The sequence below is a fragment of the Polypterus senegalus genome, chromosome 3, assembly GCF_016835505.1.
Source record: "Polypterus senegalus isolate Bchr_013 chromosome 3, ASM1683550v1, whole genome shotgun sequence".
Lineage (NCBI taxonomy): Eukaryota > Metazoa > Chordata > Cladistia > Polypteriformes > Polypteridae > Polypterus > Polypterus senegalus.
The window spans coordinates 81,333,102-81,359,324 of record NC_053156.1 but is presented as its reverse complement, the minus strand read 5'-3'; the positions used below and the strand labels follow the sequence as shown (position 1 = coordinate 81,359,324).

At 38.5% G+C, this 26,223-nt stretch overlaps 1 long non-coding RNA gene across 3 annotated transcripts in view; it reads left to right on the top strand.

The window, feature by feature from the left end:
* Positions 1 to 26,223, top strand: part of LOC120525322 — a 130,228-nt gene that overhangs the window by 70,275 nt on the left and 33,730 nt on the right. For 2 of the 3 annotated variants that reach the window (XR_005632933.1, XR_005632932.1), the window contains one exon: positions 11,187 to 11,461. The exons of the other annotated variant lie outside the window; for it this stretch is intronic. This is a non-coding gene — a long non-coding RNA (uncharacterized LOC120525322). Of the gene's footprint in view, positions 1 to 11,186; positions 11,462 to 26,223 lie in introns of those variants that run through there. 3 annotated transcript variants of the gene reach the window in all.

Genomic DNA, 26,223 nt, shown 5'->3' with positions numbered 1-26,223 from the left:
AGATGTTTTGGGGTAAAAATTTATTTATAGGTTAAGTTGGTCATTAGCCAACCCACTATATCCTAATACAGAGTCATGGGGGTCTGCTGGAGCCAATTCCAGCCAACACAGGGCGCAAGGCAAGAATAAATCCTGGGCAGAGTGCCAGCCCTCCGCAGGGCACACACACACACTAGGGACAATTTAGGTTCACCAATGCACCTAACCTGCATGTCTTTGGACTGTGAGAGGAAACCCACACAGACACGGGGAAAACATGCAAACTCCACACAGGGAGGACCTGGGAAGTGAACCCATGTCTCCTTACTGCAAGGCAGCAGCGCTACCACTGTACCACCGTGCCACCAAGGTTAAGAAGTAAAATGTAAAATAGTGGAAAATATTTTAGTTAAATAAAATAAACCATGAACTGTGTTCAAATAATTTTGCTACAGGATGTAAGTCTTCAACAGTAGATTAACACCAGGAATGGCCTTTTATAACTGTGGATATTGATGAAGAGTTGAAAAGATACATAATCTGATACAATAAATGTATATTCCACTATTTAACACTACCCAAACCAGGTTTTATGAGCAAAATGAACACATTCAGTAAAAGAAAAACAAGAGAGCAGATATTGTGATTCTCACAAAACAACAAAAAATTTGATTCTACTTATCAAGTACATATTCATATAAATTTCAAATAAGATATCAATTCATAGTTGAAAAGAAAAATTTTGTATCTAGTATCTGGATGAGATACAAAGAACCATTTTCTATTAGAAAACCAGACCATTTTGATTAAGTGAATGGTTGCCTCTCATTTTAATATTTTTTAATGCTTTTATGTGATGTCTTGCCTATTCTTCAATTGTAGCCTAAAGTGCTACCCCCTTAATAAAGTGCTACTCTCTGTGGCTTTCACTCCATTACTCAAAAGATTTATCACAAGATTTATTACCAACTCTCAAGTGCTGTAGTCCCACTCTTTTGTGTGATCTGTAATAGAGTGACATCTGTTATGGACATCGCATCTGACATAAGCCCTGGAGTAGGAATTCAAAAACAAAACGGATAAATGTCTGTTTAATTTTAGTACTAAACAGGCTGTCAATATTGATATTCATATACAGTGGAACTCCAATTTAACATTTCCATATCTAGCATTTTCATACACTTACCATTTTTTTAGGCATTTAAGGATACTTTGACACTGAAGCGAAAAGTGACTTGGTTCTGATTTCTGATTTTCTTTGTTTTGTTTGACCATTCAGATTACTTTTGTGAATGATCCAAATTTGAATGAATGTGTTCACATATTTATGCTCAATAAGTGTTTTCACATACTTATGCTGAATGTGCCCCATATGCAGAAAATAAATAGAAATAATTTTTTTAGACAGATGAGACCTAATAGACAGAGGTTGGTTGCTTTTCTGGTTCACATACTGTAATTTCAGTACCTTTCATCATCTCATCATCCCTCCTGGCCATCAGACCTTACTTTATTTTTTGCTACTTAGCATTGCCTTATTTTTATATTTTTCTTTTTTGTTTGTTTCTTCATCTTGTAAAGCACTTTGAGTTACATCATTTGTATGAAAACATGCTATAGAAATAAATGTTGTTAATGCTGTTGATAAGAAAAAGAAATAGAAGACAAAAAACTGTACTTGTTGCTTTGATGGCAGTTACCACTGCTGTATCTCCACATTTCAACGTCCAGACACAAGCGAGGAGCCCAGACTGCTTGGAGACAAAACCCTGGTTCTGAAAGTCCTTTCTGAACATTTTTGATTCTGTGTGCCATTTTTACATTTTACACTTCTTTAAAAACATCAGAGCTATGTCACATGCGAATGAAAAAATGTGAATTGTAGCATTATTTTTGTTTTAAAAAATTAAACTTCTTTGACTTTATTGATGGTGCTTTTGCTATGAACAACACAGCAATGTTAATGAAAAGGGGTAAGCAGCTGAAACAGCAAAAAGGACAATAATAATATTGCAGATTAAACAGAATCATATCATGACACTGGAACGTACAATAACTAGTAATCACAAACATAGCTGCAGTGAAACTATAAAATAAATACATTGAACACAAGAAAGTAAAAATAGAATCCTGAAAAAGCAGGGATCTATTCCTTCACTCGACACTTTCCTTCATTTAATACCCCTTTATAATTAGAAAAAAGCTAAATGTTCTTTATACAGTATTTGTTAGCTATTTGTCTTCTTGTAAGAAGTCTTCCAGAAATGTTATAAAAGAAGTATGTAATAATGTCATAAAGACACCAGTTCTGAATATTTTTACACCAGTTAAATTATCACAGAAATATTTGGAATTAATTAAATCAATACATTTTAAAATGCTTGGCATGCATGATGTTATAATGTGAAGGGTATATCTATTTAGTCAATATGTACTGTGTTGAATATTTAAAATTGAAACAAATATAAATATTGAAAAAGATGCGTGACATTTCCATGAGAATAAAACACTTTGTAAATTTCAGAATATATTTATATCATATATACACGGTATATTACAATAAGTATTTAGATTTACTTGAAAAATAAAACGATATATGTCATTGGTAATGAATTAAATTTCATGTGACAAATACCTCTATACTTAATGTTTAGAAAATAAATTGCTTGTGGAGGATCCAGGCCGGAATATTTTACAAGTCACAATTATTTTAAATGCTTTCCAAAACCAAGGGTAAAAAAATCCATATATCATTGGGTTGAATGCAGAATTAAAGAAAGAAAGTTCTAACAAAAATCTGTATGTTTCTCTGGAATAAACAAAATCAACAAAAGAGCTAAGTATAGCATATAGATATGCAGGAAAGCAGCTTGATATAAAAACAGAAATGATGATACTTATAGTTTTAGCAGCTTTATGTTCATTTTTCTGGAATCCCTTGATTCTCGCTTTCTCTCCAGATCCCCCCTGCGCTGCTGCTCTCTGTACTGCCTTTGCATGCGTTCTTGCAACAACAAAGATTTTAGCATAAAGGCCAAATATGATTAAAAATGGCATAAGCATTGTAGAAAATAAATCAAATAATAAAAAAATAAACTTAACATTTACTCCATATTTAGAGGCACATCTAGTAGAGACCACACATGTAAAGATGTACATTGAAACAAAAGCGTAAAATATTGACGAAGACCACACGATAGCCACCAGCATCCAAATGACTTTCAATGTGACCTTCATAGAGTAAAACAATGGATAGCAAACGGCATAATAACGGTCACCAGCAAGAAGTAAAAGATGATAAACAGAAATGTTTGTTATAGAAAATGTAGTAATGTAAGAAGAAAAACATAACAATGTGCTGTTATACCAGCACACTTCTGTTGTTTTAAAAAATTGAACAGGCATGTTAAATATTCCAATAATGAAATCAGCAAATGCCATTGAAAGTATAAGCACATTTGATGGAGTGTGAAGCTGCTTAAAATGAGATATGGAGATGATCAGAGCCAGGTTTCCACATACTGCAAGAATTATTCCTGTAATAAAGATGACATGCACAGTCACATTAACAGACAATGAACTGTAGATTTTGGAGCAGGTTATATTTCTACGCAACGGGCAGTACAATTCTACAACTTCTGATATTTCCATTTTTGTAAAACACATTAAAGCTGTCGGCTTTGTTATCAATGTTTTATTCACTGGCATAGACTTTTAAAGGTGAATACTAAGGGAAAAACAAAGAGGCCCTGAGGAATATACTCTGTTGACGATTTCATTCTGCACATCTAATATGTACTTCTTGGAATCAAGTGCAAAATAGTTTGAGAATATTTATCATCAAGGCACCTAAATTAGCAATTATCAAGATACTAGGCCCTCACTCTGTACAACCCTGAACTGGATTAAGTGTGAATGCCAATGTTGCAGTTTGTTCTGTTATTTTAATAGCTTATTCCATCTTAATGTACACACTGATCTCACCCTTGACCTCTCATTATATTTCCTTTATGCTGTTAAGAATGCCAAGCCTCTTCTCTTTATATGCACCCTAATGAAGTATTCTAGGAAGTACAGTATAATACAAATGACTAATTATTTAATATTGAAGCATATTCTGTTACTGCATATATCATACTTCCAATTACCAGGTTGGAATGCTACATTTCTTAATATTGTATGGACAAAAAGAAAAAAAAAACAGTAATGAACACAAGAACACGACAAAATGTTTTCATATAAATACAAATGGAACCATGTGAATAGTTCTCTCCTGTAATCTGGTATTTCACGTGGAAGCTCCTGCATTAAATACTCAGCTAGCCCAAATTACTAAATGATGGCACTCGTGGTACATCACATTATGATGTTTCATTTACCCCATAGCTCGAAAATTTTATATCCACTTAATATGGAATTTAACAAATACTTAGTCACTTACTTTGGTTATTTCAGAAATGTTCTGATATGTTCATTCTGACTATTTTTTGTACGTTACAGTCACATAATACAAACTTTAGATGCCTGTTTTTCTCTGTATACTTGTTGTTTACTATCACAGAATAGAATTTTAGAATTTGATTACTAGGAAAATAATAAAGAGTTTACAATCTAAAGAAATTTACAACTTTAAGAAACTTAATAGTAAATACTGTATGTTTTTGCAGTGCTACTATAATTTATTTATGTTGTGTACATATGCATGAATGTGAGTTGTATGTGTTACGGCTTACAAACAAATTGTAGTTCTGGTGCAGTGGTAAAGCCTAATGACATCTACTTTGGAGGCTAATGTAATGTATGACTTAACCTTACTTAAGAAATCTTTTTGTTTTTGTAAGATATTAAGCAAATAAGCATTTATAAAATAAAATAGCAAATAACCTTTATTGAGGTTTTTTTAGCCTTCACCCTCTCTGGGCAGTTCCAGAAATTAACAGTCTCTCTGTCCATTCAGAACACCTCCAGCCTGTTTACACCTGACATTAACACGACTTGACAGGACTTGACTGTGTTAAAAACTAGTAGCAAATACACGTGTGACCAGATCACTTCCACCACATTTGAAATTTGATAAAAATGGACAGTGTTGTTTCTCATTTTTAATTCATGTTCTGTGCCAAATGTTGTCATGCTGGTCGCAGCTGCTATAGGAACCTGGATGGGCTGGGGCCAAATGCCATATGATTAAGGACTGAGGTAAAATATGCATAGTTTCTGTCTTATCATATACGCTAGTAATGATATTGTTAATGTATTGTTTATTATGGTTTATTTACAACATAAGTGCTGTCACACACTTTACTTGTTATATGCTAATAGAATGAAATCTATTTGTGCTCCATACCACGTCCATCAGAGAGCACCTTGTCTTAATAATACTCAGACATCCCACCCGCCTACATTTTACCCCACTATATTCTGCGTACAAAACGTACAAAAGGTTTTGGTCAGCCTTTATACCACCACGGTGCACAGAGTTCTATTAGTTTAGTACCCATTATCGGCATACAGAGGATATTGAACATAAAGGTCTTAAAAAAGTAAAAAAATAATGTCAAAATGATTTTAGATCAACCACTTATAATATATTCTGGCTGCTTAGATACATGACTTCATGTTAATATTACCATCAAGTGGTATTAAATCAGTGCTATTTTTGTAAATAACAGCAAAGGGTATGATAACTATTGTACATACAGTATATTACATATTACAGATTATGCAGTAACTTTTTACATTGCACCGTACTTGCTGTTCAAGAAAGATAAAAGATTATACAGTAACTTAAATTTTATGATGCCAAAAATCATTAACCATTAAACCGTGTACCACAGGTGAATTAAATATTCCTGAAGAAATTAGAACACAATTGTGTACCTTTTTCACCGAGTATTTAGTTACAGTATTGCTATGATGGGTTGTTAGGTAGTTCATGGTTTTATTCTGTAATCAGTGTGGAAGTTTATTCAAGTCACATAAAAAATACTGTGTTATTTCACAAAAAAGTGTGATCTAAAGACAGCTAGTGAAAGAGAGATTAAGTACACATGTAGTATGCCTTCAAGTGACAAGAACTGAAGACTTTTAACAAAGTTACAGTTTAGTACCTTTAATGCAGATGTTTTTAACACAGAAGGCCAGAAGCGCAGGTTTGACTGATAATCTGACCATGATCTGCAAAGAGTTTGCATGTTCTTTCCAAGCACTTTTGGATTGATTAGTATTTGTGAGTAAATAAAGAATATTACCTATTTTAAGACAGTATGATAAATGTGTCAGTAATATTGTACTTCTAAATTACTAAAATATCGTTAGTCCATTTTTAGCTGATTACAGCGATTCCACCTTTCAACAAGGTTTATAGTTTGTTATGCATTTTGAATCTATATTATATCTTAAGGTTTTTAAATGTAATTTGATCACACAGTTTTTGTTTTATAGTTTCAAATCTTTTAATAAAGATTATATATTTTGCATGTGTTTTAACAAATGATACCCACCAGTTTCAACTAAACCTCTTACTGCTAGTTTTCTTCTGTAGTTTGTTTTAATGCATTGAAAGTCCTTTAATTGGTTTTGCCAACACGTCTCTTAGCTGACATATCACCCCTGGTTCATATGCAAACCTGAAACCAGACTACGCACTCATTCTCAATGACTCTGTGTTGACTAGTCCATCTGTGTAAATTGCATTGCCAATGTTTGTAGCATGAGGCCCTAAAGAAGAAATAGGTGGGTGCCGCTGTGTTTCACTGGACCCATTCATGTGCTGCTATTAACCCCCACAAACACACCAGCCATTAGAAGACTAAGAGTTAAACCAGAGCCTCTTGAGATCTAAGGTATGAACACTAGCTGCTGCACCACCAGATCATTTACTAGCATCTCTAGTAAATAACTGTATTAATCATAAACTGATTTTACTTTTAGGTCTATTTAAAGATTTACGTTAATGTGTTGCATGCAGCTAAATGTTTTCTTATTGGGTATGTGATTGTGCCTTGCATATGACAAGCATACTGTCCACCCAGTTGCTTCCTGCCTTGCACCCAGTAATGCTGGGATAATCACTGGCTCCCTGAGATACTAAACTGCTCCGATTGGATTTCTTAAATGTCTGTTTAGTTCTTGTCACACACCTGTGTTGATTCTTTCTCTTTCTCACAACCTGTTACCAGACAAACAAAGCAGACGCATGCATGATACTGACAACAAACAGGCAATATTTTTGCGAGATAACAAAACATTTTAGTATGTTTTTTTTTACTACCAAGGGAATTTTTCTGTATAATGTACAGTACACTTGGAAAACACCCATGTTGTTTGCAAACTGCAGTTAAATAACAGTTTAAAAACCAATTAAAAGTCCATAGAGCAGGTCTCCAACTGTTTTTGCCCTGAGAGCTTCTGTTACAAAATGAAAATGGCCGAGAGCTGCTCATGTTTTCTAACGTTTATTCTCATAGCTTATTTCAACCCAAACAAACTGAATAAGTCTTGTTTTGCCTGAACATTTACAAAATGTTGGTGTCCACAACTCACATTTTGCATTAAATCATCACAAAAATATTTAATTCACCTGCAAGAGCATTTTTTATGTCTGTATCTCACACTATTGAATTAAAAGATGAATGCTGTCAAAACAAAACAATGCAATTACAAATACGCAGATATTAATTATTCGTCATTTTATTACATTTCACTGTTTCACTTTATTCACATGTCCAGTTGCGTGTGTGATGTGTTTTTTAGTTAGTAAGATGACTGGCACTGCATGGAGTCAACAAGAGAGGTGTATGGTGGAGTGTAGCCACTTAGGTTCACTCTTATGGAGTCATTTAAATGTTCATCTGTCAGTCTTGTTCTGAACTTTGATTACATGACGTTTATGTCAGTAAAGGCAGATTCACAGAGGTATGTAGACCCGAACAAAGCAGACATTTTCAGAGCTGCTTGGTGAAGATTCTTATAGTTATCTGGCTCTACTAAGCTCCAGACATGCTGAGAATGCTGTTGAGACTTTAAATGTACATTATTTTGAAGGTTTACTCATATATAATATACTAGCAAAATACCCACGCTACGCAGAGGAGAAGTAGTGTGTTAAAGATTGTTTTGAAAAAGAAAAGGAAACATTTTAAAAATAACATAACATGATTGTCAATGTAATTGTTTTGTGACTGTTATGAGTGTTGCTGTCATCAAGGATTTGATTATCCTTATTTCTTTCAATCAGGTTCATATTTGGAGAACATGTTGTGTTCAAGTTACATGCCGTGTTTGTCAACCGTTGTAAAGATAACAGGTTTCATTATATATACATATATATGTGTGTGTATATATACATATTTATATACACACATATATATATATATACACACACGTATATATATACACATATATATAACTATATATACAGTACATACATATATACAGTACATACTTTTTATACATACATACATATATATATATATATCTATACTAATAAAAGGCAAAGCCCTCACTGACTGACTGACTGACTCACTCACTCACTGACTCATCACTAATTCTCCAACTTCCCGTGTAGGTAGAAGGCTGAAATTTGGCAGGCTCATTCCTTACAATTTACTTACAAAAGTTGGGCAGGTTTCATTTAGAAATTCTAAGTGTAATGGTCATAACTGGAACCTATTTTTCTCCATATACTGTAATGGACTTTAGCTCGATGGCCGGGGGGGGGGCGGAGTTGCGTGTCACGTCATCACGCCTCCCACGTAATCACGTGAACTGACTGTGAACGCAGTATGTAGAAAACAAGGAAGAGCTGCAAAGAGCGCTGAAGAAAAACGCATACAAGCTTATTCATAAGTGCAGCTACTGCAGAAACAAAGCACGGTGTAAACCGTAAGTTTAAATTAAGTTTATAGACATGCTTCTACTGCCGTTTGTCATGCCTTCGTCGAATACTTTATTCGCGAGATACAAGTTTAATGAGAAGACACGAGGTATAAACAAGACTTTGGATCACTTTGTAACGGAGTTAAAATTGCTGTACCGAGAAAGTTTTAAGTGCCAGGTCTTAGCTAACATTAAATAAAGCCGTGACCATCGCAACATCACACAAGAGAGCAGCTCACGTGAACTGACTGAACACAGTACAAGTGATCACTTCCATGCATCAAACCTGTTCTTCGCGATGAGAAGTAATAAGTCTCAGGGACAGACCGTACAAAAGGTTGCCATTGATTTCAGGCAAGATTGCTTTTCTCCTGGACAACTATACGTTGCATTCTCAAGCGTGAGCTTGCGCAGCTTCGTCATATTACAACCGGAGTGCTGAACTGACAACGTGCTATATAAAGAGAACTATAACAATCGTAATAAACGAACAGTAAAACAGCGGAAAACACGTGGATTAAATAGAAAGGCAGCTTCCTTGGCGAAGCAAGGAAAAAGGATGGCCTTATATGTCGTTTGTTTATAAAAGAGCGGAGAAGCTGTGTAAAGGCTGCTTCAGAAAAAACCAGCGGAGCGCCTTATATGAGCAGGCAGTCAGCTAAAGAAGGGAATCAATAAATATCTATAATTGTAATAAACTAACAAAAAATAGTGTACAAGCCGCGGATTAAATAAAGGAAATGGGTACCTGAACAGTAAAGTAAGTCTCAAATAGCTACACAATAACTATAGCAATCGTAATAAACGAACAATAAAACAGTACAGAACCGCGAAGCAAGGAGAAAGTATGGCCTTATATGGTGTTCATTTATAAAGCAGCGGAGAAGCTGTGTGAAGGCAGCTACACAAAAAAACAGCAGAGCGGCACACTCTGAATGTATTCCTCGCATCACCGTTATACCCTCTGATCTTCCATTTCAATTCAAATGCCTCCAATTTCCAGTAAGGCTCTGCTTTGCGATGACAATTAATAAGTCTCAGGGACAGACCCTACAAAAGGTCGCCATTGATTTGAGGCAACATTGCTTTTCTCCTGGACAAAACTATACGTTGCATTCTCAAAAGTAATCTCAGTGCACAGCTTGGTCATATTACAACCGGACTGCTGAACTGACAACGTGGTATACAAAGAGATCCTTAACAGATAGTTATTGGTATATTTTCCCTCAGTTTAAAAAGGTTTTCTTTTCTTCTTAATAAAAATTTAAAAGCAGTACTTCGTTGCTGCGAAGCGCAGGGATTTTGCTATATACAGTATACAGTAATCCCTCGCTATATCGCGCTTTGACTTTCGCGGCTTCACTCTATCACGGATTTTAAATGTAAGCATATCTAAATATATATCACGGATTTTTCGCTGGTTCGCGGATTTCTGCAGACAATGGGTCTTTTAATTTATGGTACATGCTTCCTCAGTTGGTTTGCCCAGTTGATTTCATACAATGGACGCTATAGGTGGATGGCTTAGAAGCTACCCAATCAGAGCATGTATTACATATTAACTAAAACTCCTCAATGATATACGATATGCTTCCCGCGCGGTGCTTGATTGTTTGCTTTTCTCTCTCACCCTCTCTGACATTCTCTGCACCTGACGGAGGGGTGTGAGCAGAGGCTGTTTGCACAGAGGCTGTTTGCCTAGAAGATAAGGATGCTCCTCTACAAAATGCCACTTTATCGCGGTTCTACGGCATACTTAAAAGCACGTATAGATTTTTTGATTGTTTGCTTTTCTTAGCGAGCGCTCTCTCTCTTTGACATTCTCTGCTCCTGACGGCGGTCCTTCGAAGAGAAGATATGTTTGCATTCTTTTAATTGTGAGAAAGAACTGTCATCTCTGTCTTGTCATGGAGCACAGTTTAAACTTTTGACTAAAGGGTGTTATTTCATGTCTAGAGGGCTCTAATAATGTTAACAGTATGGGAGTGTTTATAAGGGCTTAAAATATATAAAAATAACCATACAATCATATGGATCCTACTTCGCAGATTTTCACCTATCCTGGGGGGGGTCTGGAACGCAACCCCCGCGATCGAGGAGGGATTACTGTATATATATATGTAGATATGTGTATATATATATATATGTATGTATGTATGTATGTGTATATATATTTATGTATGTATGTATGTATGTATGTATGTGTATATATATATGTGTTGTCACGCATGCGCGTGTAGGAGGTCGCAGACGGATCCTAAAACACATCGAAGGGTGTTCGCCGGCGGGGAAAGGCGGGGTACTAACCTTGTTTCTTTGTTTTACAGAATCAAAGACACTCCGCCATAAGACCTGACCACACTACGTATACTTCCGCCCTCCCTCCGCCATCTTTGATGACGTCATGCCTTCCCATCATTCCTCACTTCTTCCCAGCATTCCTGCACTTCCGGCTCCTCCCCTATAAAAATGGCCGCGACGCACAGTATGGCGTTGCACATGAGTTGTTTATGTATGACCGTATTTTTGTGTTCTGAAAGCTGGAGTGTCGACAATATAAGGGGCCGGAAAACCCCAAACCTTTTTGTTGTCTGCTTCTCAACTTATTACAGTGTGTATATATGTAGATCTGTGTATATATGTATATATATATATGTGTCTGTGTGTATATATATATATGTGTGTGTGTATGTATGTGTATATATATATGTATGTGTATGTGTGTATATACTGTATATGTATATTTATCTGTATGTATGTATGTGTATATGTATATATGTATATGTGTGTGTTTGTATGTGTGTATTTGTATGTGTATATGTATGTGAAGCGCGGGTATTTTGCTAGTATGTATATATATATATATATACACACATAGCAAATTACCCGCGCTTCGCAGCGGAGAAATAGTGTGTTAAAGAAGTAATGAAAAAGAAAAGGAAACATTTTGAAAATAACATAACATGATTGTCAATGTAATTGTTTTGTCACTGTTATAAGTGTAGGGCAGCACGGTGGCGCAGTGGTAGCGCTGCTGCCTCGCAGTTAGGAGACCCGGGTTCGCTTCCTGGGTCCTCCCTGCGTGGAGTTTGCATGTTCTCCCGTGTTCGCGTGGGTTTCCTCCGGGCGCTCCGGTTTCCTCCCACAATCCAAAGACATGCAGGTTAGGTGGATTGGCGATTCTAAATTGGCCCTAGTGTGTGCTTGGTGTGTGGGTGTGTTTGTGTGTGTCCTGCGGTGGGTTGGCACCCTGCCCTGGATTGGTTCCTGCCTTGTGCCCTGTGTTAGCTGGGATTGGCTCCAGCAGACCCACGCGACCCTGTATTCGGATTCAGCGGGTTAGAAAATGGATGGATGGATGGATGTTATGAGTGTTGCTGTCATATACTGTATATATATATATATATATATACACACACACACATATATAAACATATCTACATATACACATATCTATATATATACATATACACATCCACATAAATATACATATATATACACATACAGTCATATGAAAAAGTTTGGGAACCCCTCTCAGCCTGCATAACAATTTACTATACTTTCAACAAATGAGATAGCAATGGTATGTCTTTCATTTCCTAGGAACATCTGAGTACTTGGGTGTTTTCCGAACAAAGATTTTTAGTGAAGTTGTATTTAGTTGTATGAAATTAAATCAAATATGAAAAACTGGCTGTGCAAAAATATGGGTACCCTTGTTATTTGGTTGATTTGAATGCATGTAACTGCTCAATACTGATTACTTGCAACACCAAATTGGTTGGATTAGCTCGTTAAGCCTTGGACTTCATAAACAGGTGTGTCCAATCATCAGAAAAAGTATTTAAGGTGGTCAATTGCAAGTTGTGCTTCCCTTTGACTCTCCTCTGAAGAGTGACAGCATGGGATCCTAAAAGCAACTCTCAAAGGATCTGAAAACAAAGATTGTTTAGTATCACGGTTTAGGTAAAGGCTGCAAAAAGTTATCTCAGAGGTTTAAACTGTCAGTTTCAACTGTAAGGAATGTAATCAGGAAATAGAAGGCCACAGGTACAGTTGCTGTTAAACCCAGGTCTGGAAGGCCAAGAAAAATACAGGAGTGGCATATGCGCAGGATTGTGAGAACGGTTACAGACAACCCACAGATCACCTCCAAAGACCTGCAAGAATATCTTGCTGAAGATGGTGTATCTGTACATCGTTCTACAATTCAGCGCAATATGCAGAAAGAACATCTGTATGGCAGGATGATGAGAAAGAATCAATTTCTGCACTCACTCCACAAACAGTGTCGCTTGTTGTATGCAAATGCTCGTTTAGACAAGCCAGGTTCATTTTGGAACAAAGTGCTTTGGACTGATGAGACAAAAATTGAGTTATTTGGTCATAACAAAAAGCGCTTTGTATGGCGGAAGAAGAACACCGCATTCCAAGAAAAACACCTGCTACCTACTGTCACATTTGGTGGCGGTTCCATCATGCTGTAGGGCTGTGTGGTTAGTTCAGGGACTGGGCCCTTGTTAAAGTCGAGGGTCGGATGAATTCAACCCAATATCAACAAATTCTTCAGGATAATGTTTAAGCATCAGTTACAAAGTTGAAGTTATGCAGGGGTTGGATATTCCAACAAGACAATGACCCAAAACACAGTTCGAAATCTACAAAGGCATTCATGCAGAGGGAGAAGTACAATGTTCTGGAATGGCCGTGACAGTCCCCTGACTTGAATATCATCGAAAATCTATGGGATGATTTGAAACAGGCTGTCGATGCTCGGCAGCCATCAAATTTAACTGAACTGGAGAGATTTTGTATGGAACAATGGTCAAAAATACCTCCATCCAGAATCCAGACACTCATCAAAGGCTATAGGAGGAGTCTAGAGGCTGTTATATTTGCAAAAGGAGGCTCAACTAAATATTGATGTAATATCATAAAATTGGGATGCCCAAATTTATGCACCTGTCTAATTTTGTTATGATGCATATTGCATATTTTCTGTTAATCCAATAAACTTAATGTCATTGCTGAAATACTACTGTTTCCATAAAGTATGTCATATATTAAAAGGAAGTTTCTACTTTGAAAGCTCGGCCAATGATAAACAACAATCCAAAGAATTAAAAGGGTTCCCAAACTTTTTCATATGACTGTATATATATACATATCTACACACATACATATACACTCATATATACATATACATATATATATATATATACATATACGTACACACACACATATATAAACATATATATACATATACACATATACATATACAAATATACATATACATACATAACTACATATACACATATATATACATATACATGTATATATACTGTATATACACATACATCCACATATATACATATATCTATACTAATAAAAGGCAAAGCCCTCACTCACTCACTCACTGACTCATCACTAATTCTCCAACTTCCCGTGTGGGTGGAAGGCTGAAATTTGGCAGGTTCATTCCTTACAGCTTCCTTACAAAAGTTCATCAGGTTTCATTTCGATATTCTACGCGTAATGGTCATAACTGGAAGCTGTATTTCTCCATTTACTGTAATGGAGATGAGCTTGAACGCCGTGGGGGCGGAGTTTCGTGTGACATCATCACGCCTCCCAAGTAATCACGCAGTACATAGAAAACCAGGAAGACCTCCAAAAAGCGCTGAAGAAAACATGCATTATATAATTGAGAAGGCAGCGAAACAATAAGAAGCGAGCGAAAGTGACATATACAACCATATTCATGAGTTCTGCTACTTCGGAAACAAAGCACAATGTAAACCTACACTTTAAAATTAAGTTCATAGACAGGCTGCGCTGGCGTTTGTAATTTAGTGCCTGCCCATATAAGGCCGTCCGTCAGCGGCAATCCAATAGCAAACTCCACTAAATATTCACGGGTGAAGGACTGTGCTTATGCAGAGGAAGATGAGATGGTCAGGGTGGTGTTTGGCACAAACTCAGCGAAACTGCGAGAGAAAGTTTTAAGTGCCAGGACTAAGGTAACATTAAATACAGCCATGGACATAGCACGAGATGGCACCAGCACAGCTGGGAACCTTCGATGCATGTACACCGGGCGGCTCACGTGAACTGACGCAGTGCACAGATAAAAGCAACAGTTCCAAAGAGCCTGAACAAAACCAATTACACAATTGAAAAGGCAGCAAAAATATGAAGCGCCTGATACATACAAGCATATTCATAAATCCAGCTACTGCGGAAACAAAGCACACGTGGAAAAAGTCAATGTCCCGCTAAAGGAAGACAGTGTAAAAAACCCGTGCATGCAGTGTGTCAGGTCTCAGATAAAGAAGAAGACGAGCTGTTTATTGATGCAGTAAGAAACGAATCGATGAATGAAACCTGTCATCTTTACAACGATTGACAAACACGGAATGTAACTTGAACACAACACATCCTACAAATACGAACCTGATTGAAAGAAATAATGATAATCAAATCCTTGATGACAGCAACACTCAGTAACACTCACAAAACAAATACTGTATATTGACAGTCATGTTACGTTATTTTTAAAATGTTCCCTTTTCTTTTCTAGCTTTTTAACACACTACTTCTCGCTATGATACGCTGGTATATATATATATGTATATATATATCCCGATCTACATACTCGAATAATGGATACTTTATTACCATCAATGATTGTTTTGGTAAAGCCATACTCAGTGTATTCATTAGATGAACGGTAAAAAGTAAGAGCGAGGGAGGATGACTTATTGAGGCATGCAGGCTGTAGTGCGCGTCAACTCTATCTGAATTGCGCGATCACATTTGAAAAAATATATCTTTTCAAGTTCTATTTAGTCCATATGTGTCAAACTCAAGGGCGCGGGCCACATCCGCCCGCGTGTAATTATATCCGGCCCGCGAGATCATTTTATATACTGTATTATTGTTATTAATGGCCCGGGTATATGAAGCGCTGGTAACACAATAAACTACAGATCCCATAATGCAGCGCTTCAGCTGCCTTGCGAACACTTACCGCGTTAATCAAGTCTAGCTTATGATGCTGCAAGTTATTGCGAAGCTAGCTCACACGATGCTGAAGAGAAAAGTTGATTCTGAAAATAGAGCCTTTAAAACCGATGGGAGGCTGAGTATATGTTTACTGAACCCGTGTGTCTCATTTGTGGAGCTAATGTGGCTGTAATTACAGAATTTAATCTAAGACGGCACTATGAGACAAAACATCAGGGTAACCTGAATGCAATGCAGAAGATACAGAAAGCAGAAGAATTAAATAAGAATCTGACACTTCAGCGGACGTTTTACCCGTGCACAATCACAAAGTGATTTCAAGTGAAGCTGCTTTTATGGGAGACACAAATGCACCAGTGCAACTTGCCCCACTTTCCCTGTTGCCAAGTAATGTTAAACCAAGTCGTCACTACGGTGTTCCCAAATACGCACTTTGCTGATAAACTGAGCGCACTGAGTTTGCACGGCGCTTTGGTGACTTTGAAGAACAAAAAAAGTCCGTCTGCATGCGGCTCGAACCTTGTGCATGTTTGGTAGCACATATCTGTGTGAGACTAACAAAACAGCACACAGGAGTCGCCTCACTGATGAGCACCTGCAATCCATCCTGAGAATTTCCACAACACAGAACCTCACACCAAACATAAACGAACTTGTGGCCAAAAAAAGATGCCAGGCGTCCAGCTCTAAAATGACATATGAGCAAAGACAACTGAATGATTTGATTTGTTATTGCTGAAAGGAACACATTTTATTTATATTTCCAGGTTTTGTTATGCAGCATGTTCATATTTGAATTTGTATAATTTTGACAGGATATATTTTTATGGAGAGCAAAATCTTTTGGGATATTTAAAATCTAAGTTTATTTTTATATAAAATTACATAAGAGTAAAGAAATTTGAATGTTTGTTCTTTTAACGTTTACTTTATTTCTAACTTGTATAATTTAGACAGGATATATTTTTATGGAGAGCAAAATATTATAAGTTGTTTAAGGTTTGAGTTGATTTATTCACGAATAATATTCCTGTCTGTTTTTACCATTCCTACCAAAGATATTTCTGTCGACTAAATAAAAATTCCTTCTATTTAAAATTTAAATAGAACTTGAACAAATATGATAGTTCATAATATCCACGCAGACTTGCACGTAAGAGCGGAGTTATCCGTTTTAACAAGCAGCGTATTGCACTGATCTGAAATAGCTGTGTGTGTATATATGTAGATATGTATGTATATGTATATATATGTTTATATATGTGTGTGTATGTATGTATATATATATGTATGTATATATGTGTGTGTGTATATATATATGTGTATATGTATAGATATGTATATATATGTTTATGTGTGTGTGTGTAAATATATATATATATATTTATATATATATATATATATATATATATATGACAGCAACACTCATCACTCACAACAGTGACAAAACAATTACATTGACAATCATGTTACGTTATTTTCAAAATGTTTCCTTTTCTTTTTCATTGCTTCTTTAACACACTACTCCGCTGCGAAGCGCGGGCATTTTGCTATTTATAATAAATTATAAGGAAGTTTAAAATAAAATACAGACTGTAAATGTCACTATAAAAAATCCTTGAATGAAGAAATCACCAATCCTCTTACCGCTGCCGTACAGTAAATAAGATGAATGAGTATCGTAATTGAATTTAAAGATTAGGATTAGTAAGATTTGATGAATAATTAGTTACTGTTCGTCATAGTAAGTTTCGATCCATTATGAAACAAAAAAAAATAAGATTTTCTATTTAATATATAATCAAAATTTTTGTTTTGATTTACGACCAACATCTTGCGTTACGACCCGAATGCGGTCATGTGTATCCGTTTGCACGATTGTAAACAAACAACCGAGAGCGTTAGTTAAGCGTCAGTCGGAGCCCAGATACATGTGTTTGTGGATGTAATTTCGGTCATTGCAGTGATTTACCTATATATATAATTCACTAAGACCATGCAAGCAAGACACATAATTGCTAAGGAAGGAAGAGAAGGTAACGAAGGTAAAGAAAGCGATCACAATTGAAACGAAGATGGACATTGTGTGGAAATATAAGAGTGCTGTTCGTGTGACCGATCTCACTAATATGTACAGCATGTCGAAATCCACCATCTCGACAATTTTACAAAGAAAAGATTTGCAAAAAGAGGCTCCTTCTAAACAATAACCACCTTCCGTTTCATTCTCCTCCTCCTCCCTTCCTGCAGCCCAAACATGTCAAATTAAATGGTGAGTACAGTATGAAATTGTTGTTTCTAGAATAGAATAGAATAAAATGCCTTTTATTGTCACTATACACATGTACGCTGGATCTGCGGCCCTGCTTCTGCTTCCTTTCTCTCCTCCGTCTGCGTCATCTCCTAGACCCGACAACAATCCATGGAGAGCCCGCTGGTCTCGCTATGTTGTCTGGGATGTTGTGCGTGTGATGAAAAACACTCGAAACAGATGTCTGGCTCTGGACACCGACGTCTATAAGGTTCTGACGGGTGTAGAGGATGTTCGCCGAACCAATCGTGCACAAACAAGCAAAAAAAAAAAAGTACAAAAACAACAAAAAGGGCACTGAAAAGGAGAGCCTTGAGCCAATGCGACCATGCGCGCCGCCATGCTCCTAGCTTAATCTAGCCTACTTCTGGTAGGCTAGGCACTTTTTATAACTTTTTGGTTAGTACATTAGAAAAATTATTGGTGTTTTGGTAAATTATGCACGTTATACAACCCTTTTTTATTATGAAAAGGTTAAGTAAGTGTTGCAGTGGGAGGTTCGGAACGCATTATGGGTATTTCCATTATTTCTTTTGGGAAAAATAGTCTTGACTTACAACCAACTTGAGTTACAACCAGCCCTCGCGAACGAATTAAGTTCGTAAGTCAAGGGTCCACTGTATTGCATATTTAAGTTAATCAAATTTATAATGAGTCTCTGGAAATCCACCCGCCAATGTACTGTATTTGCGTGTATAGTTTCAACACAAAGGTTTCATTTTACCAAACTTCTCCACAATCACTTCCTGGTTTCCATCAAAAATGCCGGCAGTCTCAAATTCTCGCCGATAAACATAATAAATATACCTGAAGAGACACTTTTAAGGAAATGTAGAAAATTTTGCTTGCAGAAGGGGGTTGGCTTAAATACCTGTCATCGGCAAATACATGTAATTTAGTAGGTAGAAAAGGGTGTCGGCTTATATACCGAGTCGGCTTATATTCCGGGATCTACGGTACTTTAATATAAAAAGGAGTATCATGCATATTTGTATGGGAGTGTTGGGTGAGGCTTGATCGAGAGTGGAAGTGCAGTAAAACACAAAAAAGAATCAAATGGTTGTTGTGTAACGGTTTGTCTGCTTGTATACATATATACACACATACATATACACACACACATATATATATATATATATATATATATAACAACAACATTTATTTGTATAGCACATTTTCATACAAACAGTAGCTCAAAGTGCTTTACATAATAAAGAATAGAAAAATAAAAGACACAATAAGAAAATGAAATAAGTCAACATTAATTAACATAGAATAAGAGTAAGGTCCAATGGCCAGGGTGGACAGAAAAAACAAAAAAAACCTCCAGACGGCTGGAGAAATAAATAAAATCTGTAGGGATTCCAGACCATTAGACTGCCCAGTCCCCTCTGGGCATTCTACCTAACATGAATGAAACAGTCCTCTTTGGATTTAGGGTTTTCATGGAAGGACTTGAAGATGATGGTCATGTAGACTTCTGCCTTTTAATCCATCCATTATTGTTGGAGCATCATGATGCTTTGAGTAGGAGGAGGTGGCGCAGGCCACGGAAAAAGAAACAGAAGAGAGAGTAGGGGTCAGTACGGATTTTAGAGCCACCATCAATAGTTATTATGATGAATTGAACATACAGAGTATCAGGATTAAGTTAAATTGAAGTTATAAAAAGGCCATGTTAAAGTAATGTGTTCTCAGCAGTGTTTTAAACTGCTCTACTGTACTAGCCTGGTGAATTCCTATCGGCAGGCTATTCCAGATTTTAGGTGCACAGCAGCAGAAGGCCGCCTCACCACTTCTTTTAAGCTTTGTTCTTGGAATTCTAAGGAGACACTCATTTGAGGATCTAAGGTTACGATTTGGAATATAAGGTGTCAGACATTCCGATATATAAGATGGGGCGAGATTATTTAAGGCTTTATAAACCATAAGCAGAATTTTAAAATCAATTCTGAATGACACAGGTAACCAGTGTAGTGACATCAAAACTGGACAAATGTGTTCGGATTTTCTTTTCCTAGTTAAGATTCTAGCAGCTGCATTCTGCACTAGTTGCAAACGATTTATGTCTTCTTTGGGTAGTCCTAAGAGGAGTGCGTTACAGTAATCTAGTCGACTGAAAACAAACGCGTGAACTAATTTCTCAGCATCTGTCAGTGATGCTGTATACTGTATATACTCTTTGGAGTGCGAGCAGCTTACTCTTATTCTGTGTTAATTAATGTGGACTTATTTTATTTTCTGTGTCTTTTATTCTTCTATTCTTCATTATGTAAAGCACTTTGAGCTACATTTTTTTTGCATGAAAATGTGCTATATAAATAAATGTTGTTGTTGTTGTTATTTTATCTATCCATTCCTAAATAATTAAATGGGCAGGCTATTTCGTATCGGTGCAGTATGCTGCTTGTTAAAACTGATGAGTTCTGCTCTTAGGTGCATTTAGTGCTATGTGAGTATTATGAACTATCATATCTGTTCAAGATAAATATAAGTAATTTTTATTTAGTTGACAGAAATATCTTTGGTAGGAATGTAAGTTAAATTTAGTCATCATTGCATAAATTTTTCTTCACCATAGAAATTTAAAGACTAAACTTACATTCCTACCAAAGATATTTCTGTCAACTAAATAGAACCTACTTATATCCAAATAGAACTTGAAAAGATATATTTTTTCGAATCTGATCTCGCATTTTAGATCGACTTGCCGCACATTACATCGAGCCCGCGTGCTATTGTGCTCTCGCCTGCCTGCCTCAATAAGTCACCGTTGCTTCGCTCTTACTTTTTTACCGTTCATTTAATCATGGCCAGTCGCGAAAAAATAGCAAATGGAAGGAGGATTACATTGAGTATGGCTTTACCAAAACAATTATTGATGGCGAATAAAGTATCCATTATTCAAAAAGCTTCAATTGGAGATCTGTTTTTCTGCGTTAACCTCATATTTTTTCATACTTCTTCTCAAACCAAGGGGGTGCAAAATCAGCATCGACCGTCACGGGGGTGCGAGGGTAAAATGAATCGGGAAGTGCTGATATATATGTATGTGTGTGTGTATATATAATCCATCCATCCATCCTCTTCCACTTATCCGAGGTTGGGTCGTGGAGGCAGCAGCTTAAGTAGAGAGGCCCAGACTTCCCTCTCCTCGGCAACTTCTTCCAGCTCTTCCGGGAGAATCCCAAGGCGTTCCAAGGCCAACCAGGATACATAGTCCCTCCAGCATGTCCTGGGTCTTCCCCGGGGCCACCTCCCGGTTGGACGTGCCCGGAACACCTCAAGTTATGAACAGAATCGGTAACAAAGGGCAGCCCTGGCGGAGTCCAACTCTCACTGGAAACGGGCTCAATTTACTGCTGGCAATGCGGACCAAGCTCTGACACTGGTTGTACAGGGACCAAACAGCCCTTATCCGGTACCCCATACTCCCGGAGCACCCCTCACAGGATTCCCTGAAGGACACGGTCGAACGCCTTTTCCAAGTCCACAAAACACATGTAGACTGGTTGGGAAAACTCCCATGCACCCTCCAGGATTCTGCTAAGGATGTAGAGCTGGTCCACTGTTCCGCGACCAGGACAAAAACCACACTGTTCCTCCTGAATCCGAGGTTCGACTATCCAACGGACCCTCCTTTCCAGAACCCCCGAATAGACTTTTCCAGGGAGGCTGAGGAGTGTGATCCCTCTGTAGTTGAAACACACCCTCCAGTCCCCCTTTTTAAAGAGGGGGACCACCACCCCGGTTTGCCAATCCTGAGGCACTGTCCCCGATGTCCATGCAATGTTGCAGAGACGTGTCAACCAAGACAGTCCTACAACATTCAGAGCCTGAAGGAACTCCGGGCATATCTCATCCACCCCCGGGGCCCTGCCATCAAGGAGTTTTTTGACCTCAGAATCCCCAGGCTTTGCTTCCTCATTGGAAGGCATGTTAGTGGGATTGAGGAGGTCTTTGAAGTACTCCCCACCGACCCTAACGCCCCGAAGTCGAGGTCAGCAGCGCACCATCCCCACCATATACGGTGTTCACAATGCACTGCTTCCCCCTCCTGAGACTCAGGACGGTGGACCAGAATCTCTTCGAAGCCGTCCGAAAGTCGTTCTCCATGGCCTCTCCAAACTCCTCCCATGCCCAAGTTTTTGCCTCAGTAACAACTGAAGCCGCATTCCGCTTGGCCTGCCGGTACCTATCAGCTGCCTCCAGAAACCCACAGGACAAAAAGGTCCTATAGGACTCCTTCTTCAGCTTGATGGCTTCCCTCACCGCCGATGTCCACCAACGGGTTCAGGGATTGCCGCCACGACAGTCACCGACCACCTTGCGGCCACAACTCCGGTCAGTTGCCTCAACAATAGAGGCATGGAACATGGCCCATTCAGACTCAATGTCCCCCACCTCCCTCGGGACATGGTTGAAGTTCTGCCGAAGGCGGGAGTTGAAGCTACTTCTGACAGGGGACTCTGCCAGCCGTTCCCAGCAGACCCACACAACACATTTGTGTCAGGTCTGACCGGCATCTTCCCCCACCATCGAAGCCAACTCACCACCAGGTGGTGATCAGTTGACAGCTCTGCCCCTCTCTTCACCCGAGTGTCCAAGACATATGGCCATGACGACATAAGTCCGACGACATGACCACAAATTCGATCATCGACCTGAGTCCTAGGGTGCCAAGTGCACATAAGAACACCCTTATGTTTGAACATGGTGTTCGTTATGGACAATCCGTGACGAGCACAGAAGTCCAATAACAAAACACCACTTGGGTTCAGATCGGGAAGCCATTCCTCCCAATCATGCCCTTCCAGGTCTCACTGTCATTGCCCACGTGAGCATTGAAGTCTCCTGCAAAACAGGGAATCCCAGAAGGTATGCCCTCTAGCACCCCCTCCAGAGACTCCAAAAAGGGTGGATACTCCAAACTGCTGTTCGGCGCATACGCACAAACAACAGTGAGGACCCTTCCCCCCACCCGAAATCGGAGGGAGGCCACCCTCTCGTCCACCGGGGTAAACCCCAATGCACAGGCTCCAAGTCGGGGGGCAATAAGTATGCTCGGCGCCTCTCACCGGGGGCAACTCCAGAGTGGTAGAGAGTCCAGCCCCTCTTAAGGAGATTGGTTCCAGAGTCCAAGCTGTGCGTCGAGGTGAGTCCGACTATATCTAGCCGGAACCTCTCGACCTCGCGCACTAGCTCAGGCTCCTTCCCCTTCAGAGAGGTGACATTCCACGTCCCAAGAGCCAGTTTCTGTAGCTGAGGATCAGAGTGCCAAGGTCCCCGCCTTCGGCCACCGCCTTCGGCCACCATCCAACTCACACTGCACTCAACCTCCTTGGCCCCTCCCATAGGTGGTGAGCCCATGGGAAGGAGGACCCACGTTACCTCTTTGGGCTGTGCCCAGCCGAGCCCCATGGGTGCAGGCCCGGCCACCAGGCACTCGCTATCGAGCCCCACCCCCAGGCCTGGCTCCAGAGGGGGGGCCCCGGTGACCTGTGTCCGGGCAAGGAAAAATGTCGTCCAAGGTTTTTGTTCTTCATCGGAGGTTTGTTGAACTGCTCTTTGTCTCATCCCTCACATAGGACCAGTTTGCCTTGAGTGGCCCTACCAGGGGCATAAAGCCCAGGACAACATAGCTCCTAGGATCATTGGGACACGCAAACCCCTCTACCACAATAAGGTGACGGTTCAAGGAGGGGGTATATATAATACATGTATATATATATATATATATATATATATATATATATATATATATATATATATATATATATATATATATATATATATATATCCATTTTCCAACTCGCTGAATCCGAACACATGGTCACGGGGGTCTGCTGGATTGAAATAGTTTTACTGTCAAATAATGCAAAGAGTACGCAACACGTGTTTCGCCCTAATTCTGGGCTCATTAGGCGTACATACTCACTGCACCCCCTCTCGGGAATCGAACCTTGGACGTCAGTGCGCCAAGTTATATTCCGTGTTTGTCAACCATTGTAAAGATAACAGGTTTCATTCATAGATTCCTTTCTTACTGCATCAATAAACCGCTCATCTTCCTCTTTATTTGAGACATCACACACTGCATGCACGGGTTTTTTTACACTCTCTTCCTTTAGCTGGACATTGACTTTTTTCACAATGTGCTTTGCTTCCGCAGTAGCTGCACTTATGAATATGCTTGTTTGTGTCACTCGCTTCATATTTCCATAAGCACAGCCCTAAACCCGCAAATATTTAGTGGTAGAGTGTTTCTATTGGATTGCTGCTGACGGACGGCCTTATATGGGCAGGCACTCAATTACGTGGGAGGTGTGACAATGAGAAACGCAACTCCGCCTCACACGGTGACCAAGCTGCAGGCTATGGCTGGTATATATGTACATAAGTAGGTTCCAGTTGTGACTGTTACGCATAGAATTTCGAAATTAAACCTGCCTAACTTTTGTAAGTAAGCTGTAAGCAACGAGCCTGCCAAATTTCAGCCTTCTACCTACACGGGAAGTTGGAGAATTAGTGATGAGTGAGTGAGTGAGTGAGTGAGTGAGTCAGTCAGTGAGGGCTTTGCCTTTTATTAGTACAGATAAAATCCAATGTCTGTCTGTCTATGTCTGTCCACTTTTCATGAGACAACTACTTAACGGATTTAGATCAGGTTTTTTTCTATAATTTGCTTGAACATTCTGGTTGATTTTGCGACTTCTCTCCTTTTGTTATGTATCATAGTTCACTTGTAGTACCAATTTATTTGCACGAATTCGCGAAAAAAGATGGCAGGTGAGGGGAGGGGCCTTCCTCACTCACTCGCTAGCTTCAGGGCGTATTCCTTAGTGAATGAGAAAACAATTGAATTCAACTTTGTTTGACATTTAAAATAAAGTATTACTTAGGTCTTGATGAGTTTGAGTCCTGATATTCTCTTAAGTGTATGCCATATTGAAAAGACAGATTACAATTCAGATTGTGGATCGTGATATGATTTCTTGGAAGGATTGCCCACCACTAATTTCACTAACTAAGTTTACAAATTTATATAGGATTCATTGACCCTTTGGCGAGCTACTTGGTAAAGGGTGGCAAGGTACCGGTAGCTTGCGAGGGATGTGTTGGAAACCCCAGCTAAAGAGTGTACAATTTATATAAGTGAAAAATGATTGTCACTGATCCTTGGAAGAGATTTTTCTAGTAGAAACAAAGTCTTCACACACAACTTTAAGCATTCGCTGCTACTTCTGGTGAATTTATGAAGTAGTGCGGTCACCTTACTGTAAATGCATTTGGACGCAGAGCAAGCAACACATAATGATGCAGTATTCTTCACTCATTTTAAAAGGATGAGTCTGTAACTGTTTTTTATGGTGTCTGATAAACTTGTTTTTTTATTCTTATTGTACACATTGCTTGTGTGATTGGGCTGGGGTCTCATTGCAGCAAACCAAATTAAGCTGGCTAATGAAAAACAAAGGAATGGCTGTTTATGTTCAGGAATAAATACAGTTGTCAGTTATGATATTGAAATATTTGTTATTTATCTTTTTGTAATTTTTCTTTGTTGTGGAAAAATATGAGAGGATGAGTAATTTGGCAATGCACTAGTCACTGACAAATCCATGCAGAGAGCACTAGTCAACAACAGTGAATGTATCCTCCAATGATAGCATTTCTCACAAAGCATTAAATAATAGAAGTAAAGATAAGTGTAAGGCTGTAGACCAAAAAAGGAAAGATATTTGAACCTCCAATATAAGTAAACCCAGTCTTGTCTGGTAAATACTGTATGTTTGGTATACAAGGAGAGAGTGACCTTCCTAATCAACAAAAACGGAAAATCTAAAAATTACACTATAACGCAGTGTTCTCCCAGAAGTACACCTGGCTGATTCCACATGCTGCTGTGCTGCATTTTAGTTTGCATTGGTATTCTTCTCCATACTGAATGGACAGCTCCGTTGTAGTTTTCTCTCCATTGTGAAAAGGATTAAACTCGACACACTCAAAAAGGTGTGGGGCAGCCA